The following is a 26,401-nucleotide window of genomic DNA, read 5'->3' as shown; positions in this document are numbered from 1 at the left end:
CTTTCTGATTTTAGAAACTGCATTAAAGAAGGGGTGCACCAGTCCTGGAGATACTGCAATACCAGGTCAATGCGTGGAGTGGACAGAGCAAGCTCTTTTTCCATCTCCCTGTTCTAAAAATCCATTTAATATATGGTCCCCAGATAGGGGACGTATCAGATATTAAACTGATAAGAACAGATTTTTTTTTTTTGAAAGCCCGAATTCGTGTACAAAACCCGAGTGCGCTTAAAAAAGTGACAAGTGCCACAAAAAAAGTGCACTAGGATGCTGGTCTTCTTGAAACCCTCTCCAAAAGGAGAAGGGTCCCCCAAACCATTCCCCGTCCCTCCGAGCCAAAAGGCCACAGCGAGGAACAGGGACAAAAAGCCACCTCCAGCCGAAGCCAGAGGCGACCCAATCTTACCCCCAGCACCTGCCCGAGTTCTCACCCGAGCAAGGCACTGGGAGCCAAAGACTGTGCTCCCCTCCCGGAAGAGGGGAGCCAACAACGCTCTCCTCCCGAAAGAGGAGAGCCAGGGGGGTTCAGGGGGGAGCGGAACCTGATGGCCACACACTCCCCCCCTAGACCTGCCAAGAGAGGAACCCGTAAGGGAACCGCATCCCGACAAAATCCTAGTAGGACGTGACACACGTGAATAAGTGGACACACAGTGACAAAGAAATTAAATAAATAGTGAAGGTTTCACAGTATAATACTGCCCGGACCTTCGACCGGGAATTGAAAAATTCCCCATCCTAAGGCCAGAAGGCCCGGAATAAGGGTGTGTGCGAAGAAAGAAAATTTGAAGTGCTTGTGCAAATGTGCCATAAACTCAAGTGGGGTTCCCAATCCCAGTGAGTTAAGGCACCCCAGGGTCACCACTCCTGGGGCACTTCACACTTCGGGCTTTCGATCTTCCCCGGCCCAATGGCGTCGATCCTGGGGGGCCATGCTTTCCACCAGATGACTATATTAGCCACCTGGCGTACTAACAAGCGCCTAAACCCCAGTGTGCATAATGTATCAATCTACTAGGGCGGCCAACATCCAAAACCGCCTTTTCGAAAGATACTACACTTGATCTTAGCCAAAAGGCCGAGAAGCGATAACCAGAATTGGTTTCAAACTACGGAGCCACCCAAGGATCCTGAAAAGTCCATTTGTGGAGATGAGCTCCTGGACTCCCGTTAAGAAGACATGTTGTCAACCTCTAGATCCCTTACATGCCTGCACTTTTCGGCTTGCTGCTGCTGCAATCCACGCGTTTTAGATCTGCATAACTCCACCTCTTTAAACACAGCACCTTCACCCCCTGCTGTTCCCACCCGCCTCAACACCGTTGGAAGGGAGGAGAACCAATTAAGGCGGGGGTTGGGGTGGAACGAGCAGCTGTCTACCCTTAGCAGGAGGGCTCCTGATTACATACCTCTCCTGCTGCTGCTGCTGCTGGCTGTCCAGCAGCAGACTGAAGGTGGCTGCTGCTGTGCACAGGTATATAAAGGCTCAGAGCCTATTATGACACGCGCAGCCAGCGTTCCATTGCCACATTCCATCTACTGCAGGCAGGATACCTGGCTGGCTGAATGTCGCTGAGAAGCTCACAGAGACCGCCATAAGCAACAGTTTAACAGAATGCCACAGACTAATCAACCAAACTTTTTGGGTTGGGTTCTCTTTTATAGTCTGCAGGCATTAAATGAAAGAAGTCAGTGTTCCAGCAGAAGGAGACAACGTTTCAGAAAAGGCATTGTAGCAAACCAAAAAAGAAATTTTAAGCGCAGCAGAGTAACCAGCGCACATACCTGTTAGCTCAGGTGAGTTTAAAAGGCTGCTGTTGATAACAAGGGCATTTGCTAAATAGATGGTGTGTGTGCAACAATATACTGAAAGGTCAATTATATTGTGCAGCTTATCTCACCACCTGTAGTTATTTAGGTGAAAGCTCCAAAATGCTTGCCTAATATGTCTGTTTATCCAAAAGGAAGTAAAAAGGGAGAGCTAGAAAGATAGCATTGCATCACATTACATGGCAATGCAATGCACAGTTGCTGAAGTTGAACCAAAATGAGCTTGTAATCTGGCTTCTGCAACTTTGAACATGAAAAATCCAATGAGGAGAAGAAAAGCAAAGCCAAAGAGTCCATCCCAAAATCCGACAAACAAGCAAAATGAACAAAAAACATTGAATTCAATTCTTTCTGATTTTAGAAACTGCATTAAAGAAGGGGTGCACCGGTCCTGGAGATACTGCAATACCAGGTCAATGCGTGGAGTGGACAGAGCAAGCTCTTTTTCCATCTCCCTGTTCTAAAAATCCATTTAATATATGGTCCCCAGATAGGGGACGTATCAGATATTAAACTGATAAGAACAGATCAGGTTTCAACATAATTTATTAAGTGCGTAAAATATGGTTTACAATCAAAAACAACAACACAAACAGTACATTATTAAAACACAGAATTCCACCCATAAAAACCCCATATACGATTAGCATCCCTCCTCCCAATACATTTGACATCCCTCAAGTAATAAATATACATCTGGCTAAAAGCAATTTTAAGACAATCCTTCACAGAAATAGCATCACGTTTAAAAAGTAAAATATTGCGTGCCTTCCAAAGGGCGTCTTTAAAACAGTTAATCATACACCAACATATACAATACTGTTGAGGGGTCGGACATTTAAAAAGGCCATATAAAACATATTCATGGTTAAAATCTCTTAAACCGCAAGTCCATTTTAAAAGAATCCCAACTTTGTGCCAAAGTTCCTGTGCAAATGGGCAATTCCACATAAGGTGCAAGGTGGTTTCGTCATTAACACATGAGTCTCTGGGGCATTTGGCTCTGGCCACCAGGCCTCTCCTGTGTTGAAACTCTCTGGTGGGGAGGCACTGGTGGACCACCATCCATGCGATGTCCTTATGTCCATTTGCTAAGAATTTCCCGAAGACATTCTTCCAAACTTGCTTCGATCTCTCTTCTGAGAAATTTACTATGGGGGTCACATCTTCATTCCTCCTCAGAAAAGATAAAAGCTTCTTGCGGTCTTTAAAAATGTCCATATTAAAATCACCAAGGCTATAAAATCGAACAGTCTTTTCTAAGATTGCTTGGTGTTTGGGGGGGCATAGTAAAACAGGGGAATTCAACGACAACTTAAACCATCTTTTAAAAATCATCCCACAAGTATATTTTAAAAAATAACTTAGCGCACTATTACCATTAAAATGTTTGAAACAAAAGCAGAAATAATTTAAATACAAATAAATATGTAAGTCGGGGACATCCCTTCCGCCGTTCATTTTATTCTTCCTCATTATTTCTCGCCTTAATTTTTCCATTTTGGAGTTCCATAAAAACATAAAGATCATCCTAGTCATTTTTTTAATTAAAACATCAGAGGGGGGGTACACCATAGCTATATACAGTATGAGGGGTAACAACACTGATTTTATAATTAAAATTTTCCCCTCCATTGTTAGGGACCTCAAACCCCAAAATGATATTTTCTTTGACATTTTTTCTATGACATTCTCCCAGCTTTGAGTTCCCACATTCTCCTCGTTAAAAACAACTCCAAGAATTTTTACATTGTCTCGTTTTATAGTGAGCTGCGGGAGTTGGGCGGTGTCCCAGGATCCCAAAGTCAGACATTCAGATTTATTTAAATTAAGTTTAAAACCGGATGCCTGGGAAAAAAAATCAATGCGCAACACCGCCCTCCGGAGGGAAGCAGGGTCCACGCACACAACCGTCACGTCATCCATGTAGCCAAAGACTCTCACATCACTGCCACCTCCGCCAGGAACAGGAACCCCTCTAATCACTTTGTCTTTTCTTATTGCGCTCAGCAGGGGCTCCATGGCGCAGATGAACAGGATGGGCGACAAGGGGCATCCCTGCTTCACTCCGGACTCAAGGGGAACTCCATCTGTTAAAAAGCCATTAAGAGAAATTTGACTAAAACAATTTTTATATAAAATCTTAATACAATTTAAAAGCATATTAGGGATACCCATTCTTTTTAAAACTCTAAAAAGAAATCTATGAGAGACTCTATCGAAAGCTTTTTCAAAATCTAGGGCTAAAAGGGCTACATTTTGACCCCGGTCTCTGGAATACCAAATTACATCCCTTAATACGTTTAAAACCTCTGAAATACTTCTGCCTGGTACACTACAAACCTGCTCAGGCTGGATTAGTTTGGCAATGACATTCCTGAGCCGGTTTGCAACCACCTTAGCAAGTACCTTGTAATCAACGTTTAGGAGAGTTATGGGTCTCCAATTCGCTAGAGCACTGCGATCACCTTTTTTATATATCAAAGACACCACTCCTCTCCTCCACGAAAATGGCAACTGTTCAGAAATAAAAACTTCTTTAAAAAGCATAAAAAGGTCCTCTTTTAAAATGTCCCAAAAAGTAAGATAAAACTCTACAGGTAGTCCATCACACCCAGGTGCTTTGCCCTTAGAGAAACTTTTAAAAACATAAAATAATTCCTCTAAAACAATATCGCGTTCTAAAAACTCCTGGTCTGTAAAATTTAACTTAAAATCGAGATCATTAAGAGCATCAGATAAAAAGGACTCATCTATACACTTTTTACTAAAAAGATGCTTATAAAAGTTAAAAGTAGCATTCAACATTCCCTGCATAGATGTTTCACCCTCTAGATTTGTGATCACTTCTCTTTTATCCATGACTTTTTTGAAGAAGAAGCGAGAGCACTTCTCCCCCTCCTCCAAGTGCTGCACTCTAGAGTTAAAAATAATCTCTTTCCCCTTTGTGTCTATGCAGTTCTGAATTTCAGTTTTTAGGCTAGCAATATCATCTCCCACCTCCACCCCTAGCTCTTTGAATTTAAAAAGTGTTTGTAGTTTGGTGTTAAGATCACTAAAACATCTTTTTTTCTCTCTAGCTTTACGTCTCCCTGCTTTTATAAAAAACATTCTGACTTTTTTTTTCAAATTTTCCCACCAGGTTACCATAGGGGCATCAGAAGGTTTTTGTCGCCGCCAGGCTTGATATGCTTTAACAAAGTCTTGTCGAATCAGAGGGTCCTCCAGCAGGTAAGTACTTAGACGCCAGAGGCCCCTGTTGACCCTCTGTTCATCCCGGTATTCTAGGTGCACCTCCAAGCCCTTATGGTCAGAAAATATATTTGATGTTAAAACACATTTTACAGGGTTAAAATCATCTGATAGGAAAATAAAATCGATCCTGGAGGACACCCCTCTTCCGGACCACGTATAACCAGGGTCCGTCGGCAGGAGTGACCTCCACGCATCGCATAATTTAAAATCAGTTATAAAATCTTTCAATAGATGACATGACTTATCCAATTTGCGTAAAGGGTCACCCCCTGCTCGTTGTTCACTAGCACAAAGACAATTAAAATCACCCCCTACGACCAGGGGAGATGACCCAGTACAGTACAATGGCAATATCCCAAATAAATTAATTCTCTCTTGCTTATCAGGGGGAGCATAAATATTCATTACACGTAGGGTAAAACCATTAAATTTAAAATGCACTAAAACCACTCTGCCTGGTACTATTTCTGTGACAGCATTTACAGTAATATTTCTCCCACGACAGAGGAAGCCCACCCCCGCTGACTTGTTGTCATTGGAGCCAGACCAGATGGAGGGCCCCAGTCTCCAATCTGTCTTGATATCATTATAATTTAGTGCATGTTGTATCCCGCATTCCTGTAATAAACATATGTCAAAGTCAGTGGTTTCTAAATACTTGAATAGAGCAGCCCTACGAACTGGGCTCTTTAATGACCTCACATTCAGTGAGACAAGTCTTATTGTGGGCATTCATAGGTCAGGGTGGTGGATCTTCCATGAGGACACCTGACTCAAAGCCCTGTATATCAAATTGCTCCAGGACATCCGGGCTAGAAGACCCAAACGACTCGATATTCTGTGAGCCGGCGGTTGCCCCCTCGTAGGTCACGGTTCCCAGCCACATTCCAGGAGACGCTGGGGATTCGACATTCCGTCTCTTTTTCGGGGCAGACTCCACTAGGTCACTGGTGCAGTCCTCCTCTTCCTCCACCTCCTCCAGGGGGGGAGACTGGTCCATCAGGACAAGATCAGCAACACAGATTTCCTGATGTTCGCCACCTAGAAGCAAAGCCCCCTCATGTGGCTGGCTAATCGCCCTGGAAGATCCTGAGGCCATCGCTGCGTGGTCCCCTGTAGCCAACCGCACAGGGGCACCACCCTCCAGCCCAACAGGATCGGTATCGGGAACCATCGATACGGAGGATACCCTCCCAGAAGGAGGACCCCCCCGCTCCGGTCCATGCGAGGTCCGCCCATCGTTAAGGGACTTCGATGCAGGTGCCGCCCCAGAGGGGCCTCCGGCTCCCTGCTCCATCCCAGCCTTCTCGCCCTTCGAACCGCCCTCCGACGCCGGCCTGCCAGTGAAGACCGGTGGGCGCATCGGCTCAGCTTCAGAAGATGCAGCTTCTGCGTAGGTCCTGGTCCTGGTCCTGTTGGGGCATCCTCGGAACATGTGCCCCGCCTCACCGCAGAGATTACATTTCCTCCCAGCGGGACAGTCCTTCATTAAATGTCCGTAACAGCTGCAATTATTGCAGCGGTCTACTTTCCTGTCCGTGCAGGACGTTTGGGTATGACCCATTTGTCCACAGTTCCTGCAACATACTGGCATTCCAGGATAAAATAAGTAGCCTCTGCTCTTACCGATTACGAAGGTTGAGGGAGGGTGTAGCATTCCTCCCACTCCACTAAGGTCCCTCTTTAGACGGGCCATATACCTTCTCTTGCCGCACCAGAAGCCTACCGCGTTCTTCACAGTACCCAGGTATCTCAGATCATCACAATAGCGGGTAAGGTAGGTCGAGATGTCTGCAGCTTCCACAAAGGGGTTCGGGAAATGCACCACGATGGGGATCTCGTCATAAGCATACAAGAGACAAAAGGTTAGTCCATCCAACTCATCTAAGTAGTTTTTCTCGTTTACCTTTTGTACGAGTTGCTGACAGCATCCCTGGCTCTTGAAGGTGATGGTGTATGTCCCCTTGTACTCGTTGTCCTGGAAGCAGAATATGTCTTCCCGCCGAAACTCCAGAACTCCAAGAAGAATCCTATGGCAGATGTAGTCCAAATTCTTCTCCATCCTCGATGCTGCTCCAACTTCAATCCTCACGGTGTTCCGCATCCGGGCATCACCCGATGAATATGTGAGCGTTGCCGGCATCCTTCACTCAGGAACGTACCGACTCTTCTCTCTGAAAGGCGCAAGCCTTCATGGGATCCCTTCCCGTTGCTCCCGGACTAATCCTTCCTCCCAATAGCAGCAGGGGGGTTAAGTCCCTCCGAAGAGGAACGATCCCCCCAGGCCGAGAGAAAGGGTACCAAGAGCACCTCACAGGCAAGACCACACAGGTAAACCTGATAGATCGTGCCAAAAGGCCGAGAAGCGATAACCAGAATTGGTTTCAAACTACGGAGCCACCCAAGGATCCTGAAAAGTCCATTTGTGGAGATGAGCTCCTGGACTCCCGTTAAGAAGACATGTTGTCAACCTCTAGATCCCTTACATGCCTGCACTTTTCGGCTTGCTGCTGCTGCAATCCACGCGTTTTAGATCTGCATAACTCCACCTCTTTAAACACAGCACCTTCACCCCCTGCTGTTCCCACCCGCCTCAACACCGTTGGAAGGGAGGAGAACCAATTAAGGCGGGGGGTGGGGTGGAACGAGCAGCTGTCTACCCTTAGCAGGAGGGCTCCTGATTACATACCTCTCCTGCTGCTGCTGCTGCTGGCTGTCCAGCAGCAGACTGAAGGTGGCTGCTGCTGTGCACAGGTATATAAAGGCTCAGAGCCTATTATGACACGCGCAGCCAGCGTTCCATTGCCACATTCCATCTACTGCAGGCAGGATACCTGGCTGGCTGAATGTCGCTGAGAAGCTCACAGAGACCGCCATAAGCAACAGTTTAACAGAATGCCACAGACTAATCAACCAAACTTTTTGGGTTGGGTTCTCTTTTATAGTCTGCAGGCATTAAATGAAAGAAGTCAGTGTTCCAGCAGAAGGAGACAACGTTTCAGAAAAGGCATTATAGCAAACCAAAAAAGAAATTTTAAGCGCAGCAGAGTAACCAGCGCACATACCTGTTAGCTCAGGTGAGTTTAAAAGGCTGCTGTTGATAACAAGGGCATTTGCTAAATAGATGGTGTGTGTGCAACAATATACTGAAAGGTCAATTATATTGTGCAGCTTATCTCACCACCTGTAGTTATTTAGGTGAAAGCTCCAAAATGCTTGCCTAATATGTCTGTTTATCCAAAAGGAAGTAAAAAGGGAGAGCTAGAAAGATAGCATTGCATCACATTACATGGCAATGCAATGCACAGTTGCTGAAGTTGAACCAAAATGAGCTTGTAATCTGGCTTCTGCAACTTTGAACATGAAAAATCCAATGAGGAGAAGAAAAGGAAAGCCAAAGAGTCCATCCCAAAATCCGACAAACAAGCAAAATGAACAAAAAACATTGAATTCAATTCTTTCTGATTTTAGAAACTGCATTAAAGAAGGGGTGCACCGGTCCTGGAGATACTGCAATACCAGGTCAATGCGTGGAGTGGACAGAGCAAGCTCTTTTTCCATCTCCCTGTTCTAAAAATCCATTTAATATATGGTCCCCAGATAGGGGACGTATCAGATATTAAACTGATAAGAACAGATTTTTTTTTTTTTTTTTTTTGAAAGCCCGAAATCGTGTACAAAACCCGAGTGCGCTTAAAAAAGTGACAAGTGCCACAAAAAAAGTGCACTAGGATGCTGGTCTTCTTGAAACCCTCTCCAAAAGGAGAAGGGTCCCCCAAACCATTCCCCGTCCCTCCGAGCCAAAAGGCAACAGCGAGGAACAGGGACAAAAAGCCACCTCCAGCCGAAGCCAGAGGCGACCCAATCTTACCCCCAGCACCTGCCCGAGTTCTCACCCGAGCAAGGCACTGGGAGCCAAAGACTGTGCTCCCCTCCCGGAAGAGGGGAGCCAACAACGCTCTCCTCCCGAAAGAGGAGAGCCAGGGGGGTTCAGGGGGGAGCGGAACCTGATGGCCACACACTCCCCCCCTAGACCTGCCAAGAGAGGAACCCGTAAGGGAACCGCATCCCGACAAAATCCTAGTAGGACGTGACACACGTGAATAAGTGGACACACAGTGACAAAGAAATTAAATAAATAGTGAAGGTTTCACAGTATAATACTGCCCGGACCTTCGACCGGGAATTGAAAAATTCCCCATCCTAAGGCCAGAAGGCCCGGAATAAGGGTGTGTGCGAAGAAAGAAAATTTGAAGTGCTTGTGCAAATGTGCCATAAACTCAAGTGGGGTTCCCAATCCCAGTGAGTTAAGGCACCCCAGGGTCACCACTCCTGGGGCACTTCACACTTCGGGCTTTCGATCTTCCCCGGCCCAATGGCGTCGATCCTGGGGGGCCATGCTTTCCACCATATGACTATATTAGCCACCTGGCGTACTAACAAGCGCCTAAACCCCAGTGTGCATAATGTATCAATCTACTAGGGCGGCCAACATCCAAAACCGCCTTTTCGAAAGATACTACACTTGATCTTAGCCAAAAGGCCGAGAAGCGATAACCAGAATTGGTTTCAAACTACGGAGCCACCCAAGGATCCTGAAAAGTCCATTTGTGGAGATGAGCTCCTGGACTCCCGTTAAGAAGACATGTTGTCAACCTCTAGATCCCTTACATGCCTGCACTTTTCGGCTTGCTGCTGCTGCAATCCACGCGTTTTAGATCTGCATAACTCCACCTCTTTAAACACAGCACCTTCACCCCCTGCTGTTCCCACCCGCCTCAACACCGTTGGAAGGGAGGAGAACCAATTAAGGCGGGGGGTGGGGTGGAACGAGCAGCTGTCTACCCTTAGCAGGAGGGCTCCTGATTACATACCTCTCCTGCTGCTGCTGCTGCTGGCTGTCCAGCAGCAGACTGAAGGTGGCTGCTGCTGTGCACAGGTATATAAAGGCTCAGAGCCTATTATGACACGCGCAGCCAGCGTTCCATTGCCACATTCCATCTACTGCAGGCAGGATACCTGGCTGGCTGAATGTCGCTGAGAAGCTCACAGAGACCGCCATAAGCAACAGTTTAACAGAATGCCACAGACTAATCAACCAAACCTTTTGGGTTGGGTTCTCTTTTATAGTCTGCAGGCATTAAATGAAAGAAGTCAGTGTTCCAGCAGAAGGAGACAACGTTTCAGAAAAGGCATTGTAGCAAACCAAAATAGAAATTTTAAGCGCAGCAGAGTAACCAGCGCACATACCTGTTAGCTCAGGTGAGTTTAAAAGGCTGCTGTTGATAACAAGGGCATTTGCTAAATAGATGGTGTGTGTGCAACAATATACTGAAAGGTCAATTATATTGTGCAGCTTATCTCACCACCTGTAGTTATTTAGGTGAAAGCTCCAAAATGCTTGCCTAATATGTCTGTTTATCCAAAAGGAAGTAAAAAGGGAGAGCTAGAAAGATAGCATTGCATCACATTACATGGCAATGCAATGCACAGTTGCTGAAGTTGAACCAAAATGAGCTTGTAATCTGGCTTCTGCAACTTTGAACATGAAAAATCCAATGAGGAGAAGAAAAGCAAAGCCAAAGAGTCCATCCCAAAATCCGACAAACAAGCAAAATGAACAAAAAACATTGAATTCAATTCTTTCTGATTTTAGAAACTGCATTAAAGAAGGGGTGCACCGGTCCTGGAGATACTGCAATACCAGGTCAATGCGTGGAGTGGACAGAGCAAGCTCTTTTTCCATCTCCCTGTTCTAAAAATCCATTTAATATATGGTCCCCAGATAGGGGACGTATCAGATATTAAACTGAGAAGAACAGATACTACACTTGATCTTAGCCAAAAGGCCGAGAAGCGATAACCAGAATTGGTTTCAAACTACGGAGCCACCCAAGGATCCTGAAAAGTCCATTTGTGGAGATGAGCTCCTGGACTCCCGTTAAGAAGACATGTCAACCTCTAGATCCCTTACATGCCTGCACTTTTCGGCTTGCTGCTGCTGCAATCCACGCGTTTTAGATCTGCATAACTCCACCTCTTTAAACACAGCACCTTCACCCCCTGCTGTTCCCACCCGCCTCAACACCGTTGGAAGGGAGGAGAACCAATTAAGGCGGGGGGTGGGGTGGAACGAGCAGCTGTCTACCCTTAGCAGGAGGGCTCCTGATTACATACCTCTCCTGCTGCTGCTGCTGGCTGTCCAGCAGCAGACTGAAGGTGGCTGCTGCTGTGCACAGGTATATAAAGGCTCAGAGCCTATTATGACACGCGCAGCCAGCGTTCCATTGCCACATTCCATCTACTGCAGGCAGGATACCTGGCTGGCTGAATGTCGCTGAGAAGCTCACAGAGACCGCCATAAGCAACAGTTTAACAGAATGCCACAGACTAATCAACCAAACTTTTTGGGTTGGGTTCTCTTTTATAGTCTGCAGGCATTAAATGAAAGAAGTCAGTGTTCCAGCAGAAGGAGACAACGTTTCAGAAAAGGCATTGTAGCAAACCAAAAAAGAAATTTTAAGCGCAGCAGAGTAACCAGCGCACATACCTGTTAGCTCAGGTGAGTTTAAAAGGCTGCTGTTGATAACAAGGGCATTTGCTAAATAGATGGTGTGTGTGCAACAATATACTGAAAGGTCAATTATATTGTGCAGCTTATCTCACCACCTGTAGTTATTTAGGTGAAAGCTCCAAAATGCTTGCCTAATATGTCTGTTTATCCAAAAGGAAGTAAAAAGGGAGAGCTAGAAAGATAGCATTGCATCACATTACATGGCAATGCAATGCACAGTTGCTGAAGTTGAACCAAAATGAGCTTGTAATCTGGCTTCTGCAACTTTGAACATGAAAAATCCAATGAGGAGAAGAAAAGGAAAGCCAAAGAGTCCATCCCAAAATCCGACAAACAAGCAAAATGAACAAAAAACATTGAATTCAATTCTTTCTGATTTTAGAAACTGCATTAAAGAAGGGGTGCACCGGTCCTGGAGATACTGCAATACCAGGTCAATGCGTGGAGTGGACAGAGCAAGCTCTTTTTCCATCTCCCTGTTCTAAAAATCCATTTAATATATGGTCCCCAGATAGGGGACGTATCAGATATTAAACTGATAAGAACAGATACTACACTTGATCTTAGCCAAAAGGCCGAGAAGCGATAACCAGAATTGGTTTCAAACTACGGAGCCACCCAAGGATCCTGAAAAGTCCATTTGTGGAGATGAGCTCCTGGACTCCCGTTAAGAAGACATGTTGTCAACCTCTAGATCCCTTACATGCCTGCACTTTTCGGCTTGCTGCTGCTGCAATCCACGCGTTTTAGATCTGCATAACTCCACCTCTTTAAACACAGCACCTTCACCCCCTGCTGTTCCCACCCGCCTCAACACCGTTGGAAGGGAGGAGAACCAATTAAGGCGGGGGGTGGGGTGGAACGAGCAGCTGTCTACCCTTAGCAGGAGGGCTCCTGATTACATACCTCTCCTGCTGCTGCTGCTGCTGGCTGTCCAGCAGCAGACTGAAGGTGGCTGCTGCTGTGCACAGGTATATAAAGGCTCAGAGCCTATTATGACACGCGCAGCCAGCGTTCCATTGCCACATTCCATCTACTGCAGGCAGGATACCTGGCTGGCTGAATGTCGCTGAGAAGCTCACAGAGACCGCCATAAGCAACAGTTTAACAGAATGCCACAGACTAATCAACCAAACTTTTTGGGTTGAGTTCTCTTTTATAGTCTGCAGGCATTAAATGAAAGAAGTCAGTGTTCCAGCAGAAGGAGACAACGTTTCAGAAAAGGCATTGTAGCAAACCAAAAAAGAAATTTTAAGCGCAGCAGAGTAACCAGCGCACATACCTGTTAGCTCAGGTGAGTTTAAAAGGCTGCTGTTGATAACAAGGGCATTTGCTAAATAGATGGTGTGTGTGCAACAATATACTGAAAGGTCAATTATATTGTGCAGCTTATCTCACCACCTGTAGTTATTTAGGTGAAAGCTTCAAAATGCTTGCCTAATATGTCTGTTTATCCAAAAGGAAGTAAAAAGGGAGAGCTAGAAAGATAGCATTGCATCACATTACATGGCAATGCAATGCACAGTTGCTGAAGTTGAACCAAAATGAGCTTGTAATCTGGCTTCTGCAACTTTGAACATGAAAAATCCAATGAGGAGAAGAAAAGCAAAGCCAAAGAGTCCATCCCAAAATCCGACAAACAAGCAAAATGAACAAAAAACATTGAATTCAATTCTTTCTGATTTTAGAAACTGCATTAAAGAAGGGGTGCACTGGTCCTGGAGATACTGCAATACCAGGTCAATGCGTGGAGTGGACAGAGCAAGCTCTTTTTCCATCTCCCTGTTCTAAAAATCCATTTAATATATGGTCCCCAGATAGGGGACGTATCAGATATTAAACTGATAAGAACAGATACTACACTTGATCTTAGCCAAAAGGCCGAGAAGCGATAACCAGAATTGGTTTCAAACTACGGAGCCACCCAAGGATCCTGAAAAGTCCATTTGTGGAGATGAGCTCCTGGACTCCCGTTAAGAAGACATGTTGTCAACCTCTAGATCCCTTACATGCCTGCACTTTTCGGCTTGCTGCTGCTGCAATCCACGCGTTTTAGATCTGCATAACTCCACCTCTTTAAACACAGCACCTTCACCCCCTGCTGTTCCCACCCGCCTCAACACCGTTGGAAGGGAGGAGAACCAATTAAGGCGGGGGGTGGGGTGGAACGAGCAGCTGTCTACCCTTAGCAGGAGGGCTCCTGATTACATACCTCTCCTGCTGCTGCTGCTGCTGGCTGTCCAGCAGCAGACTGAAGGTGGCTGCTGCTGTGCACAGGTATATAAAGGCTCAGAGCCTATTATGACACGCGCAGCCAGCGTTCCATTGCCACATTCCATCTACTGCAGGCAGGATACCTGGCTGGCTGAATGTCGCTGAGAAGCTCACAGAGACCGCCATAAGCAACAGTTTAACAGAATGCCACAGACTAATCAACCAAACTTTTTGGGTTGGGTTCTCTTTTATAGTCTGCAGGCATTAAATGAAAGAAGTCAGTGTTCCAGCAGAAGGAGACAACGTTTCAGAAAAGGCATTGTAGCAAACCAAAAAAGAAATTTTAAGCGCAGCAGAGTAACCAGCGCACATACCTGTTAGCTCAGGTGAGTTTAAAAGGCTGCTGTTGATAACAAGGGCATTTGCTAAATAGATGGTGTGTGTGCAACAATATACTGAAAGGTCAATTATATTGTGCAGCTTATCTCACCACCTGTAGTTATTTAGGTGAAAGCTCCAAAATGCTTGCCTAATATGTCTGTTTATCCAAAAGGAAGTAAAAAGGGAGAGCTAGAAAGATAGCATTGCATCACATTACATGGCAATGCAATGCACAGTTGCTGAAGTTGAACCAAAATGAGCTTGTAATCTGGCTTCTGCAACTTTGAACATGAAAAATCCAATGAGGAGAAGAAAAGCAAAGCCAAAGAGTCCATCCCAAAATCCGACAAACAAGCAAAATGAACAAAAAACATTGAATTCAATTCTTTCTGATTTTAGAAACTGCATTAAAGAAGGGGTGCACCGGTCCTGGAGATACTGCAATACCAGGTCAATGCGTGGAGTGGACAGAGCAAGCTCTTTTTCCATCTCCCTGTTCTAAAAATCCATTTAATATATGGTCCCCAGATAGGGGACGTATCAGATATTAAACTGATAAGAACAGATACTACACTTGATCTTAGCCAAAAGGCCGAGAAGCGATAACCAGAATTGGTTTCAAACTACGGAGCCACCCAAGGATCCTGAAAAGTCCATTTGTGGAGATGAGCTCCTGGACTCCCGTTAAGAAGACATGTTGTCAACCTCTAGATCCCTTACATGCCTGCACTTTTCGGCTTGCTGCTGCTGCAATCCACGCGTTTTAGATCTGCATAACTCCACCTCTTTAAACACAGCACCTTCACCCCCTGCTGTTCCCACCCGCCTCAACACCGTTGGAAGGGAGGAGAACCAATTAAGGCGGGGGGTGGGGTGGAACGAGCAGCTGTCTACCCTTAGCAGGAGGGCTCCTGATTACATACCTCTCCTGCTGCTGCTGCTGCTGGCTGTCCAGCAGCAGACTGAAGGTGGCTACTGCTGTGCACAGGTATATAAAGGCTCAGAGCCTATTATGACACGCGCAGCCAGCGTTCCATTGCCACATTCCATCTACTGCAGGCAGGATACCTGGCTGGCTGAATGTCGCTGAGAAGCTCACAGAGACCGCCATAAGCAACAGTTTAACAGAATGCCACAGACTAATCAACCAAACTTTTTGGGTTGGGTTCTCTTTTATAGTCTGCAGGCATTAAATGAAAGAAGTCAGTGTTCCAGCAGAAGGAGACAACGTTTCAGAAAAGGCATTGTAGCAAACCAAAAAAGAAATTTTAAGCGCAGCAGAGTAACCAGCGCACATACCTGTTAGCTCAGGTGAGTTTAAAAGGCTGCTGTTGATAACAAGGGCATTTGCTAAATAGATGGTGTGTGTGCAACAATATACTGAAAGGTCAATTATATTGTGCAGCTTATCTCACCACCTGTAGTTATTTAGGTGAAAGCTCCAAAATGCTTGCCTAATATGTCTGTTTATCCAAAAGGAAGTAAAAAGGGAGAGCTAGAAAGATAGCATTGCATCACATTACATGGCAATGCAATGCACAGTTGCTGAAGTTGAACCAAAATGAGCTTGTAATCTGGCTTCTGCAACTTTGAACATGAAAAATCCAATGAGGAGAAGAAAAGCAAAGCCAAAGAGTCCATCCCAAAATCCGACAAACAAGCAAAATGAACAAAAAACATTGAATTCAATTCTTTCTGATTTTAGAAACTGCATTAAAGAAGGGGTGCACCGGTCCTGGAGATACTGCAATACCAGGTCAATGCGTGGAGTGGACAGAGCAAGCTCTTTTTCCATCTCCCTGTTCTAAAAATCCATTTAATATATGGTCCCCAGATAGGGGACGTATCAGATATTAAACTGATAAGAACAGATACTACACTTGATCTTAGCCAAAAGGCCGAGAAGCGATAACCAGAATTGGTTTCAAACTACGGAGCCACCCAAGGATCCTGAAAAGTCCATTTGTGGAGATGAGCTCCTGGACTCCCGTTAAGAAGACATGTTGTCAACCTCTAGATCCCTTACATGCCTGCACTTTTCGGCTTGCTGCTGCTGCAATCCACGCGTTTTAGATCTGCATAACTCCACCTCTTTAAACACAGCACCTTCACCCCCTGCTGTTCCCACCCGCCTCAACACCGTTGGAAGGGAGGAGAACCAATTAAGGCGGGGGGTGGGGTGGAACGAGCAGCTGTCTACCCTTAGCAGGAGGGCTCCTGATTACATACCTCTCCTGCTGCTGCTGCTGCTGGCTGTCCAGCAGCAGACTGAAGGTGGCTGCTGCTGTGCACAGGTATATAAAGGCTCAGAGCCTATTATGACACGCGCAGCCAGCGTTCCATTGCCACATTCCATCTACTGCAGGCAGGATACCTGGCTGGCTGAATGTCGCTGAGAAGCTCACAGAGACCGCCATAAGCAACAGTTTAACAGAATGCCACAGACTAATCAACCAAACTTTTTGGGTTGGGTTCTCTTTTATAGTCTGCAGGCATTAAATGAAAGAAGTCAGTGTTCCAGCAGAAGGAGACAACGTTTCAGAAAAGGCATTGTAGCAAACCAAAAAAGAAATTTTAAGCGCAGCAGAGTAACCAGCGCACATACCTGTTAGCTCAGGTGAGTTTAAAAGGCTGCTGTTGATAACAAGGGCATTTGCTAAATAGATGGTGTGTGTGCAACAATATACTGAAAGGTCAATTATATTGTGCAGCTTATCTCACCACCTGTAGTTATTTAGGTGAAAGCTCCAAAATGCTTGCCTAATATGTCTGTTTATCCAAAAGGAAGTAAAAAGGGAGAGCTAGAAAGATAGCATTGCATCACATTACATGGCAATGCAATGCACAGTTGCTGAAGTTGAACCAAAATGAGCTTGTAATCTGGCTTCTGCAACTTTGAACATGAAAAATCCAATGAGGAGAAGAAAAGCAAAGCCAAAGAGTCCATCCCAAAATCCGACAAACAAGCAAAATGAACAAAAAACATTGAATTCAATTCTTTCTGATTTTAGAAACTGCATTAAAGAAGGGGTGCACCGGTCCTGGAGATACTGCAATACCAGGTCAATGCGTGGAGTGGACAGAGCAAGCTCTTTTTCCATCTCCCTGTTCTAAAAATCCATTTAATATATGGTCCCCAGATAGGGGACGTATCAGATATTAAACTGATAAGAACAGATACTACACTTGATCTTAGCCAAAAGGCCGAGAAGCGATAACCAGAATTGGTTTCAAACTACGGAGCCACCCAAGGATCCTGAAAAGTCCATTTGTGGAGATGAGCTCCTGGACTCCCGTTAAGAAGACATGTTGTCAACCTCTAGATCCCTTACATGCCTGCACTTTTCGGCTTGCTGCTGCTGCAATCCACGCGTTTTAGATCTGCATAACTCCACCTCTTTAAACACAGCACCTTCACCCCCTGCTGTTCCCACCCGCCTCAACACCGTTGGAAGGGAGGAGAACCAATTAAGGCGGGGGGTGGGGTGGAACGAGCAGCTGTCTACCCTTAGCAGGAGGGCTCCTGATTACATACCTCTCCTGCTGCTGCTGCTGCTGGCTATCCAGCAGCAGACTGAAGGTGGCTGCTGCTGTGCACAGGTATATAAAGGCTCAGAGCCTATTATGACACGCGCAGCCAGCGTTCCATTGCCACATTCCATCTACTGCAGGCAGGATACCTGGCTGGCTGAATGTCGCTGAGAAGCTCACAGAGACCGCCATAAGCAACAGTTTAACAGAATGCCACAGACTAATCAACCAAACTTTTTGGGTTGGGTTCTCTTTTATAGTCTGCAGGCATTAAATGAAAGAAGTCAGTGTTCCAGCAGAAGGAGACAACGTTTCAGAAAAGGCATTGTAGCAAACCAAAAAAGAAATTTTAAGCGCAGCAGAGTAACCAGCGCACATACCTGTTAGCTCAGGTGAGTTTAAAAGGCTGCTGTTGATAACAAGGGCATTTGCTAAATAGATGGTGTGTGTGCAACAATATACTGAAAGGTCAATTATATTGTGCAGCTTATCTCACCACCTGTAGTTATTTAGGTGAAAGCTCCAAAATGCTTGCCTAATATGTCTGTTTATCCAAAAGGAAGTAAAAAGGGAGAGCTAGAAAGATAGCATTGCATCACATTACATGGCAATGCAATGCACAGTTGCTGAAGTTGAACCAAAATGAGCTTGTAATCTGGCTTCTGCAACTTTGAACATGAAAAATCCAATGAGGAGAAGAAAAGCAAAGCCAAAGAGTCCATCCCAAAATCCGACAAACAAGCAAAATGAACAAAAAACATTGAATTCAATTCTTTCTGATTTTAGAAACTGCATTAAAGAAGGGGTGCACCGGTCCTGGAGATACTGCAATACCAGGTCAATGCGTGGAGTGGACAGAGCAAGCTCTTTTTCCATCTCCCTGTTCTAAAAATCCATTTAATATATGGTCCCCAGATAGGGGACGTATCAGATATTAAACTGATAAGAACAGATACTACACTTGATCTTAGCCAAAAGGCCGAGAAGCGATAACCAGAATTGGTTTCAAACTACGGAGCCACCCAAGGATCCTGAAAAGTCCATTTGTGGAGATGAGCTCCTGGACTCCCGTTAAGAAGACATGTTGTCAACCTCTAGATCCCTTACATGCCTGCACTTTTCGGCTTGCTGCTGCTGCAATCCACGCGTTTTAGATCTGCATAACTCCACCTCTTTAAACACAGCACCTTCACCCCCTGCTGTTCCCACCCGCCTCAACACCGTTGGAAGGGAGGAGAACCAATTAAGGCGGGGGGTGGGGTGGAACGAGCAGCTGTCTACCCTTAGCAGGAGGGCTCCTGATTACATACCTCTCCTGCTGCTGCTGCTGCTGGCTGTCCAGCAGCAGACTGAAGGTGGCTGCTGCTGTGCACAGGTATATAAAGGCTCAGAGCCTATTATGACACGCGCAGCCAGCGTTCCATTGCCACATTCCATCTACTGCAGGCAGGATACCTGGCTGGCTGAATGTCGCTGAGAAGCTCACAGAGACCGCCATAAGCAACAGTTTAACAGAATGCCACAGACTAATCAACCAAACTTTTTGGGTTGAGTTCTCTTTTATAGTCTGCAGGCATTAAATGAAAGAAGTCAGTGTTCCAGCAGAAGGAGACAACGTTTCAGAAAAGGCATTGTAGCAAACCAAAAAAGAAATTTTAAGCGCAGCAGAGTAACCAGCGCACATACCTGTTAGCTCAGGTGAGTTTAAAAGGCTGCTGTTGATAACAAGGGCATTTGCTAAATAGATGGTGTGTGTGCAACAATATACTGAAAGGTCAATTATATTGTGCAGCTTATCTCACCACCTGTAGTTATTTAGGTGAAAGCTTCAAAATGCTTGCCTAATATGTCTGTTTATCCAAAAGGAAGTAAAAAGGGAGAGCTAGAAAGATAGCATTGCATCACATTACATGGCAATGCAATGCACAGTTGCTGAAGTTGAACCAAAATGAGCTTGTAATCTGGCTTCTGCAACTTTGAACATGAAAAATCCAATGAGGAGAAGAAAAGCAAAGCCAAAGAGTCCATCCCAAAATCCGACAAACAAGCAAAATGAACAAAAAACATTGAATTCAATTCTTTCTGATTTTAGAAACTGCATTAAAGAAGGGGTGCACTGGTCCTGGAGATACTGCAATACCAGGTCAATGCGTGGAGTGGACAGAGCAAGCTCTTTTTCCATCTCCCTGTTCTAAAAATCCATTTAATATATGGTCCCCAGATAGGGGACGTATCAGATATTAAACTGATAAGAACAGATACTACACTTGATCTTAGCCAAAAGGCCGAGAAGCGATAACCAGAATTGGTTTCAAACTACGGAGCCACCCAAGGATCCTGAAAAGTCCATTTGTGGAGATGAGCTCCTGGACTCCCGTTAAGAAGACATGTTGTCAACCTCTAGATCCCTTACATGCCTGCACTTTTCGGCTTGCTGCTGCTGCAATCCACGCGTTTTAGATCTGCATAACTCCACCTCTTTAAACACAGCACCTTCACCCCCTGCTGTTCCCACCCGCCTCAACACCGTTGGAAGGGAGGAGAACCAATTAAGGCGGGGGGTGGGGTGGAACGAGCAGCTGTCTACCCTTAGCAGGAGGGCTCCTGATTACATACCTCTCCTGCTGCTGCTGCTGCTGGCTGTCCAGCAGCAGACTGAAGGTGGCTGCTGCTGTGCACAGGTATATAAAGGCTCAGAGCCTATTATGACACGCGCAGCCAGCGTTCCATTGCCACATTCCATCTACTGCAGGCAGGATACCTGGCTGGCTGAATGTCGCTGAGAAGCTCACAGAGACCGCCATAAGCAACAGTTTAACAGAATGCCACAGACTAATCAACCAAACTTTTTGGGTTGGGTTCTCTTTTATAGTCTGCAGGCATTAAATGAAAGAAGTCAGTGTTCCAGCAGAAGGAGACAACGTTTCAGAAAAGGCATTGTAGCAAACCAAAAAAGAAATTTTAAGCGCAGCAGAGTAACCAGCGCACATACCTGTTAGCTCAGGTGAGTTTAAAAGGCTGCTGTTGATAACAAGGGCATTTGCTAAATAGATGGTGTGTGTGCAACAATATACTGAAAGGTCAATTATATTGTGCAGCTTATCTCACCACCTGTAGTTATTTAGGTGAAAGCTCCAAAATGCTTGCCTAATATGTCTGTTTATCCAAAAGGAAGTAAAAAGGGAGAGCTAGAAAGATAGCATTGCATCACATTACATGGCAATGCAATGCACAGTTGCTGAAGTTGAACCAAAATGAGCTTGTAATCTGGCTTCTGCAACTTTGAACATGAAAAATCCAATGAGGAGAAGAAAAGCAAAGCCAAAGAGTCCATCCCAAAATCCGACAAACAAGCAAAATGAACAAAAAACATTGAATTCAATTCTTTCTGATTTTAGAAACTGCATTAAAGAAGGGGTGCACCGGTCCTGGAGATACTGCAATACCAGGTCAATGCGTGGAGTGGACAGAGCAAGCTCTTTTTCCATCTCCCTGTTCTAAAAATCCATTTAATATATGGTCCCCAGATAGGGGACGTATCAGATATTAAACTGATAAGAACAGATACTACACTTGATCTTAGCCAAAAGGCCGAGAAGCGATAACCAGAATTGGTTTCAAACTACGGAGCCACCCAAGGATCCTGAAAAGTCCATTTGTGGAGATGAGCTCCTGGACTCCCGTTAAGAAGACATGTTGTCAACCTCTAGATCCCTTACATGCCTGCACTTTTCGGCTTGCTGCTGCTGCAATCCACGCGTTTTAGATCTGCATAACTCCACCTCTTTAAACACAGCACCTTCACCCCCTGCTGTTCCCACCCGCCTCAACACCGTTGGAAGGGAGGAGAACCAATTAAGGCGGGGGGTGGGGTGGAACGAGCAGCTGTCTACCCTTAGCAGGAGGGCTCCTGATTACATACCTCTCCTGCTGCTGCTGCTGCTGGCTGTCCAGCAGCAGACTGAAGGTGGCTACTGCTGTGCACAGGTATATAAAGGCTCAGAGCCTATTATGACACGCGCAGCCAGCGTTCCATTGCCACATTCCATCTACTGCAGGCAGGATACCTGGCTGGCTGAATGTCGCTGAGAAGCTCACAGAGACCGCCATAAGCAACAGTTTAACAGAATGCCACAGACTAATCAACCAAACTTTTTGGGTTGGGTTCTCTTTTATAGTCTGCAGGCATTAAATGAAAGAAGTCAGTGTTCCAGCAGAAGGAGACAACGTTTCAGAAAAGGCATTGTAGCAAACCAAAAAAGAAATTTTAAGCGCAGCAGAGTAACCAGCGCACATACCTGTTAGCTCAGGTGAGTTTAAAAGGCTGCTGTTGATAACAAGGGCATTTGCTAAATAGATGGTGTGTGTGCAACAATATACTGAAAGGTCAATTATATTGTGCAGCTTATCTCACCACCTGTAGTTATTTAGGTGAAAGCTCCAAAATGCTTGCCTAATATGTCTGTTTATCCAAAAGGAAGTAAAAAGGGAGAGCTAGAAAGATAGCATTGCATCACATTACATGGCAATGCAATGCACAGTTGCTGAAGTTGAACCAAAATGAGCTTGTAATCTGGCTTCTGCAACTTTGAACATGAAAAATCCAATGAGGAGAAGAAAAGCAAAGCCAAAGAGTCCATCCCAAAATCCGACAAACAAGCAAAATGAACAAAAAACATTGAATTCAATTCTTTCTGATTTTAGAAACTGCATTAAAGAAGGGGTGCACCGGTCCTGGAGATACTGCAATACCAGGTCAATGCGTGGAGTGGACAGAGCAAGCTCTTTTTCCATCTCCCTGTTCTAAAAATCCATTTAATATATGGTCCCCAGATAGGGGACGTATCAGATATTAAACTGATAAGAACAGATACTACACTTGATCTTAGCCAAAAGGCCGAGAAGCGATAACCAGAATTGGTTTCAAACTACGGAGCCACCCAAGGATCCTGAAAAGTCCATTTGTGGAGATGAGCTCCTGGACTCCCGTTAAGAAGACATGTTGTCAACCTCTAGATCCCTTACATGCCTGCACTTTTCGGCTTGCTGCTGCTGCAATCCACGCGTTTTAGATCTGCATAACTCCACCTCTTTAAACACAGCACCTTCACCCCCTGCTGTTCCCACCCGCCTCAACACCGTTGGAAGGGAGGAGAACCAATTAAGGCGGGGGGTGGGGTGGAACGAGCAGCTGTCTACCCTTAGCAGGAGGGCTCCTGATTACATACCTCTCCTGCTGCTGCTGCTGCTGGCTGTCCAGCAGCAGACTGAAGGTGGCTGCTGCTGTGCACAGGTATATAAAGGCTCAGAGCCTATTATGACACGCGCAGCCAGCGTTCCATTGCCACATTCCATCTACTGCAGGCAGGATACCTGGCTGGCTGAATGTCGCTGAGAAGCTCACAGAGACCGCCATAAGCAACAGTTTAACAGAATGCCACAGACTAATCAACCAAACTTTTTGGGTTGGGTTCTCTTTTATAGTCTGCAGGCATTAAATGAAAGAAGTCAGTGTTCCAGCAGAAGGAGACAACGTTTCAGAAAAGGCATTGTAGCAAACCAAAAAAGAAATTTTAAGCGCAGCAGAGTAACCAGCGCACATACCTGTTAGCTCAGGTGAGTTTAAAAGGCTGCTGTTGATAACAAGGGCATTTGCTAAATAGATGGTGTGTGTGCAACAATATACTGAAAGGTCAATTATATTGTGCAGCTTATCTCACCACCTGTAGTTATTTAGGTGAAAGCTCCAAAATGCTTGCCTAATATGTCTGTTTATCCAAAAGGAAGTAAAAAGGGAGAGCTAGAAAGATAGCATTGCATCACATTACATGGCAATGCAATGCACAGTTGCTGAAGTTGAACCAAAATGAGCTTGTAATCTGGCTTCTGCAACTTTGAACATGAAAAATCCAATGAGGAGAAGAAAAGCAAAGCCAAAGAGTCCATCCCAAAATCCGACAAACAAGCAAAATGAACAAAAAACATTGAATTCAATTCTTTCTGATTTTAGAAACTGCATTAAAGAAGGGGTGCACCGGTCCTGGAGATACTGCAATACCAGGTCAATGCGTGGAGTGGACAGAGCAAGCTCTTTTTCCATCTCCCTGTTCTAAAAATCCATTTAATATATGGTCCCCAGATAGGGGACGTATCAGATATTAAACTGATAAGAACAGATACTACACTTGATCTTAGCCAAAAGGCCGAGAAGCGATAACCAGAATTGGTTTCAAACTACGGAGCCACCCAAGGATCCTGAAAAGTCCATTTGTGGAGATGAGCTCCTGGACTCCCGTTAAGAAGACATGTTGTCAACCTCTAGATCCCTTACATGCCTGCACTTTTCGGCTTGCTGCTGCTGCAATCCACGCGTTTTAGATCTGCATAACTCCACCTCTTTAAACACAGCACCTTCACCCCCTGCTGTTCCCACCCGCCTCAACACCGTTGGAAGGGAGGAGAACCAATTAAGGCGGGGGGTGGGGTGGAACGAGCAGCTGTCTACCCTTAGCAGGAGGGCTCCTGATTACATACCTCTCCTGCTGCTGCTGCTGCTGGCTATCCAGCAGCAGACTGAAGGTGGCTGCTGCTGTGCACAGGTATATAAAGGCTCAGAGCCTATTATGACACGCGCAGCCAGCGTTCCATTGCCACATTCCATCTACTGCAGGCAGGATACCTGGCTGGCTGAATGTCGCTGAGAAGCTCACAGAGACCGCCATAAGCAACAGTTTAACAGAATGCCACAGACTAATCAACCAAACTTTTTGGGTTGGGTTCTCTTTTATAGTCTGCAGGCATTAAATGAAAGAAGTCAGTGTTCCAGCAGAAGGAGACAACGTTTCAGAAAAGGCATTGTAGCAAACCAAAAAAGAAATTTTAAGCGCAGCAGAGTAACCAGCGCACATACCTGTTAGCTCAGGTGAGTTTAAAAGGCTGCTGTTGATAACAAGGGCATTTGCTAAATAGATGGTGTGTGTGCAACAATATACTGAAAGGTCAATTATATTGTGCAGCTTATCTCACCACCTGTAGTTATTTAGGTGAAAGCTCCAAAATGCTTGCCTAATATGTCTGTTTATCCAAAAGGAAGTAAAAAGGGAGAGCTAGAAAGATAGCATTGCATCACATTACATGGCAATGCAATGCACAGTTGCTGAAGTTGAACCAAAATGAGCTTGTAATCTGGCTTCTGCAACTTTGAACATGAAAAATCCAATGAGGAGAAGAAAAGCAAAGCCAAAGAGTCCATCCCAAAATCCGACAAACAAGCAAAATGAACAAAAAACATTGAATTCAATTCTTTCTGATTTTAGAAACTGCATTAAAGAAGGGGTGCACCGGTCCTGGAGATACTGCAATACCAGGTCAATGCGTGGAGTGGACAGAGCAAGCTCTTTTTCCATCTCCCTGTTCTAAAAATCCATTTAATATATGGTCCCCAGATAGGGGACGTATCAGATATTAAACTGATAAGAACAGATACTACACTTGATCTTAGCCAAAAGGCCGAGAAGCGATAACCAGAATTGGTTTCAAACTACGGAGCCACCCAAGGATCCTGAAAAGTCCATTTGTGGAGATGAGCTCCTGGACTCCCGTTAAGAAGACATGTTGTCAACCTCTAGATCCCTTACATGCCTGCACTTTTCGGCTTGCTGCTGCTGCAATCCACGCGTTTTAGATCTGCATAACTCCACCTCTTTAAACACAGCACCTTCACCCCCTGCTGTTCCCACCCGCCTCAACACCGTTGGAAGGGAGGAGAACCAATTAAGGCGGGGGGTGGGGTGGAACGAGCAGCTGTCTACCCTTAGCAGGAGGGCTCCTGATTACATACCTCTCCTGCTGCTGCTGCTGCTGGCTGTCCAGCAGCAGACTGAAGGTGGCTGCTGCTGTGCACAGGTATATAAAGGCTCAGAGCCTATTATGACACGCGCAGCCAGCGTTCCATTGCCACATTCCATCTACTGCAGGCAGGATACCTGGCTGGTTGAATGTCGCTGAGAAGCTCACAGAGACCGCCATAAGCAACAGTTTAACAGAATGCCACAGACTAATCAACCAAACTTTTTGGGTTGGGTTCTCTTTTATAGTCTGCAGGCATTAAATGAAAGAAGTCAGTGTTCCAGCAGAAGGAGACAACGTTTCAGAAAAGGCATTGTAGCAAACCAAAAAAGAAATTTTAAGCGCAGCAGAGTAACCAGCGCACATACCTGTTAGCTCAGGTGAGTTTAAAAGGCTGCTGTTGATAACAAGGGCATTTGCTAAATAGATGGTGTGTGTGCAACAATATACTGAAAGGTCAATTATATTGTGCAGCTTATCTCACCACCTGTAGTTATTTAGGTGAAAGCTCCAAAATGCTTGCCTAATATGTCTGTTTATCCAAAAGGAAGTAAAAAGGGAGAGCTAGAAAGATAGCATTGCATCACATTACATGGCAATGCAATGCACAGTTGCTGAAGTTGAACCAAAATGAGCTTGTAATCTGGCTTCTGCAACTTTGAACATGAAAAATCCAATGAGGAGAAGAAAAGCAAAGCCAAAGAGTCCATCCCAAAATCCGACAAACAAGCAAAATGAACAAAAAACATTGAATTCAATTCTTTCTGA

The 26,401-nt window shown here is 45.3% G+C and overlaps 14 non-coding genes and 3 pseudogenes across 14 annotated transcripts; all 17 read right to left on the bottom strand.

Moving 5' to 3' along the window:
* Positions 1-28: 28 nt before the first annotated feature.
* On the bottom strand, positions 29-204 carry LOC141245465 (U2 spliceosomal RNA; annotated as a pseudogene).
* A 794-nt stretch (positions 205-998) lies between these two features.
* LOC141245472 (U2 spliceosomal RNA) lies at positions 999-1,090 on the bottom strand (annotated as a pseudogene).
* Positions 1,091-2,205: 1,115 nt separating this feature from the next.
* Positions 2,206-2,395, bottom strand: LOC141245459 (U2 spliceosomal RNA). Its single transcript, XR_012309281.1, has one exon. It is a non-coding gene; the product is annotated as a U2 spliceosomal RNA (small nuclear RNA).
* Positions 2,396-8,570: 6,175 nt separating this feature from the next.
* LOC141245460 (U2 spliceosomal RNA) lies at positions 8,571-8,761 on the bottom strand. The gene has a single exon (XR_012309282.1). It is a non-coding gene; the product is annotated as a U2 spliceosomal RNA (small nuclear RNA).
* A 787-nt stretch (positions 8,762-9,548) lies between these two features.
* LOC141245471 (U2 spliceosomal RNA) lies at positions 9,549-9,640 on the bottom strand (annotated as a pseudogene).
* Positions 9,641-10,755: 1,115 nt separating this feature from the next.
* Positions 10,756-10,946, bottom strand: LOC141245442 (U2 spliceosomal RNA). Its single transcript, XR_012309266.1, has one exon. It is a non-coding gene; the product is annotated as a U2 spliceosomal RNA (small nuclear RNA).
* A 1,109-nt stretch (positions 10,947-12,055) lies between these two features.
* LOC141245484 (U2 spliceosomal RNA) lies at positions 12,056-12,246 on the bottom strand. The gene has a single exon (XR_012309298.1). It is a non-coding gene; the product is annotated as a U2 spliceosomal RNA (small nuclear RNA).
* Positions 12,247-13,361: 1,115 nt separating this feature from the next.
* On the bottom strand, positions 13,362-13,552 carry LOC141245479 (U2 spliceosomal RNA). Its single transcript, XR_012309293.1, has one exon. It is a non-coding gene; the product is annotated as a U2 spliceosomal RNA (small nuclear RNA).
* Positions 13,553-14,667: 1,115 nt separating this feature from the next.
* Positions 14,668-14,858, bottom strand: LOC141245483 (U2 spliceosomal RNA). Its single transcript, XR_012309297.1, has one exon. It is a non-coding gene; the product is annotated as a U2 spliceosomal RNA (small nuclear RNA).
* Positions 14,859-15,973: 1,115 nt separating this feature from the next.
* Positions 15,974-16,164, bottom strand: LOC141245482 (U2 spliceosomal RNA). Its single transcript, XR_012309296.1, has one exon. It is a non-coding gene; the product is annotated as a U2 spliceosomal RNA (small nuclear RNA).
* A 1,115-nt stretch (positions 16,165-17,279) lies between these two features.
* LOC141245481 (U2 spliceosomal RNA) lies at positions 17,280-17,470 on the bottom strand. Its single transcript, XR_012309295.1, has one exon. It is a non-coding gene; the product is annotated as a U2 spliceosomal RNA (small nuclear RNA).
* Positions 17,471-18,585: 1,115 nt separating this feature from the next.
* On the bottom strand, positions 18,586-18,776 carry LOC141245480 (U2 spliceosomal RNA). The gene has a single exon (XR_012309294.1). It is a non-coding gene; the product is annotated as a U2 spliceosomal RNA (small nuclear RNA).
* A 1,115-nt stretch (positions 18,777-19,891) lies between these two features.
* Positions 19,892-20,082, bottom strand: LOC141245392 (U2 spliceosomal RNA). Its single transcript, XR_012309219.1, has one exon. It is a non-coding gene; the product is annotated as a U2 spliceosomal RNA (small nuclear RNA).
* A 1,115-nt stretch (positions 20,083-21,197) lies between these two features.
* Positions 21,198-21,388, bottom strand: LOC141245478 (U2 spliceosomal RNA). The gene has a single exon (XR_012309292.1). It is a non-coding gene; the product is annotated as a U2 spliceosomal RNA (small nuclear RNA).
* A 1,115-nt stretch (positions 21,389-22,503) lies between these two features.
* Positions 22,504-22,694, bottom strand: LOC141245477 (U2 spliceosomal RNA). The gene has a single exon (XR_012309291.1). It is a non-coding gene; the product is annotated as a U2 spliceosomal RNA (small nuclear RNA).
* A 1,115-nt stretch (positions 22,695-23,809) lies between these two features.
* Positions 23,810-24,000, bottom strand: LOC141245476 (U2 spliceosomal RNA). Its single transcript, XR_012309290.1, has one exon. It is a non-coding gene; the product is annotated as a U2 spliceosomal RNA (small nuclear RNA).
* A 1,115-nt stretch (positions 24,001-25,115) lies between these two features.
* LOC141245467 (U2 spliceosomal RNA) lies at positions 25,116-25,306 on the bottom strand. Its single transcript, XR_012309288.1, has one exon. It is a non-coding gene; the product is annotated as a U2 spliceosomal RNA (small nuclear RNA).
* Positions 25,307-26,401: the final 1,095 nt, after the last annotated feature.

Source organism: Phyllobates terribilis, unplaced genomic scaffold (assembly GCF_046119375.1).
Source record: "Phyllobates terribilis strain yellow unplaced genomic scaffold, ASM4611937v1 Scaffold_1861__1_contigs__length_200102, whole genome shotgun sequence".
NCBI lineage: Eukaryota > Metazoa > Chordata > Amphibia > Anura > Dendrobatidae > Phyllobates > Phyllobates terribilis.
Note: the sequence above shows the minus strand (reverse complement) of the source record. Positions and strands in the feature narration are given on the sequence as shown.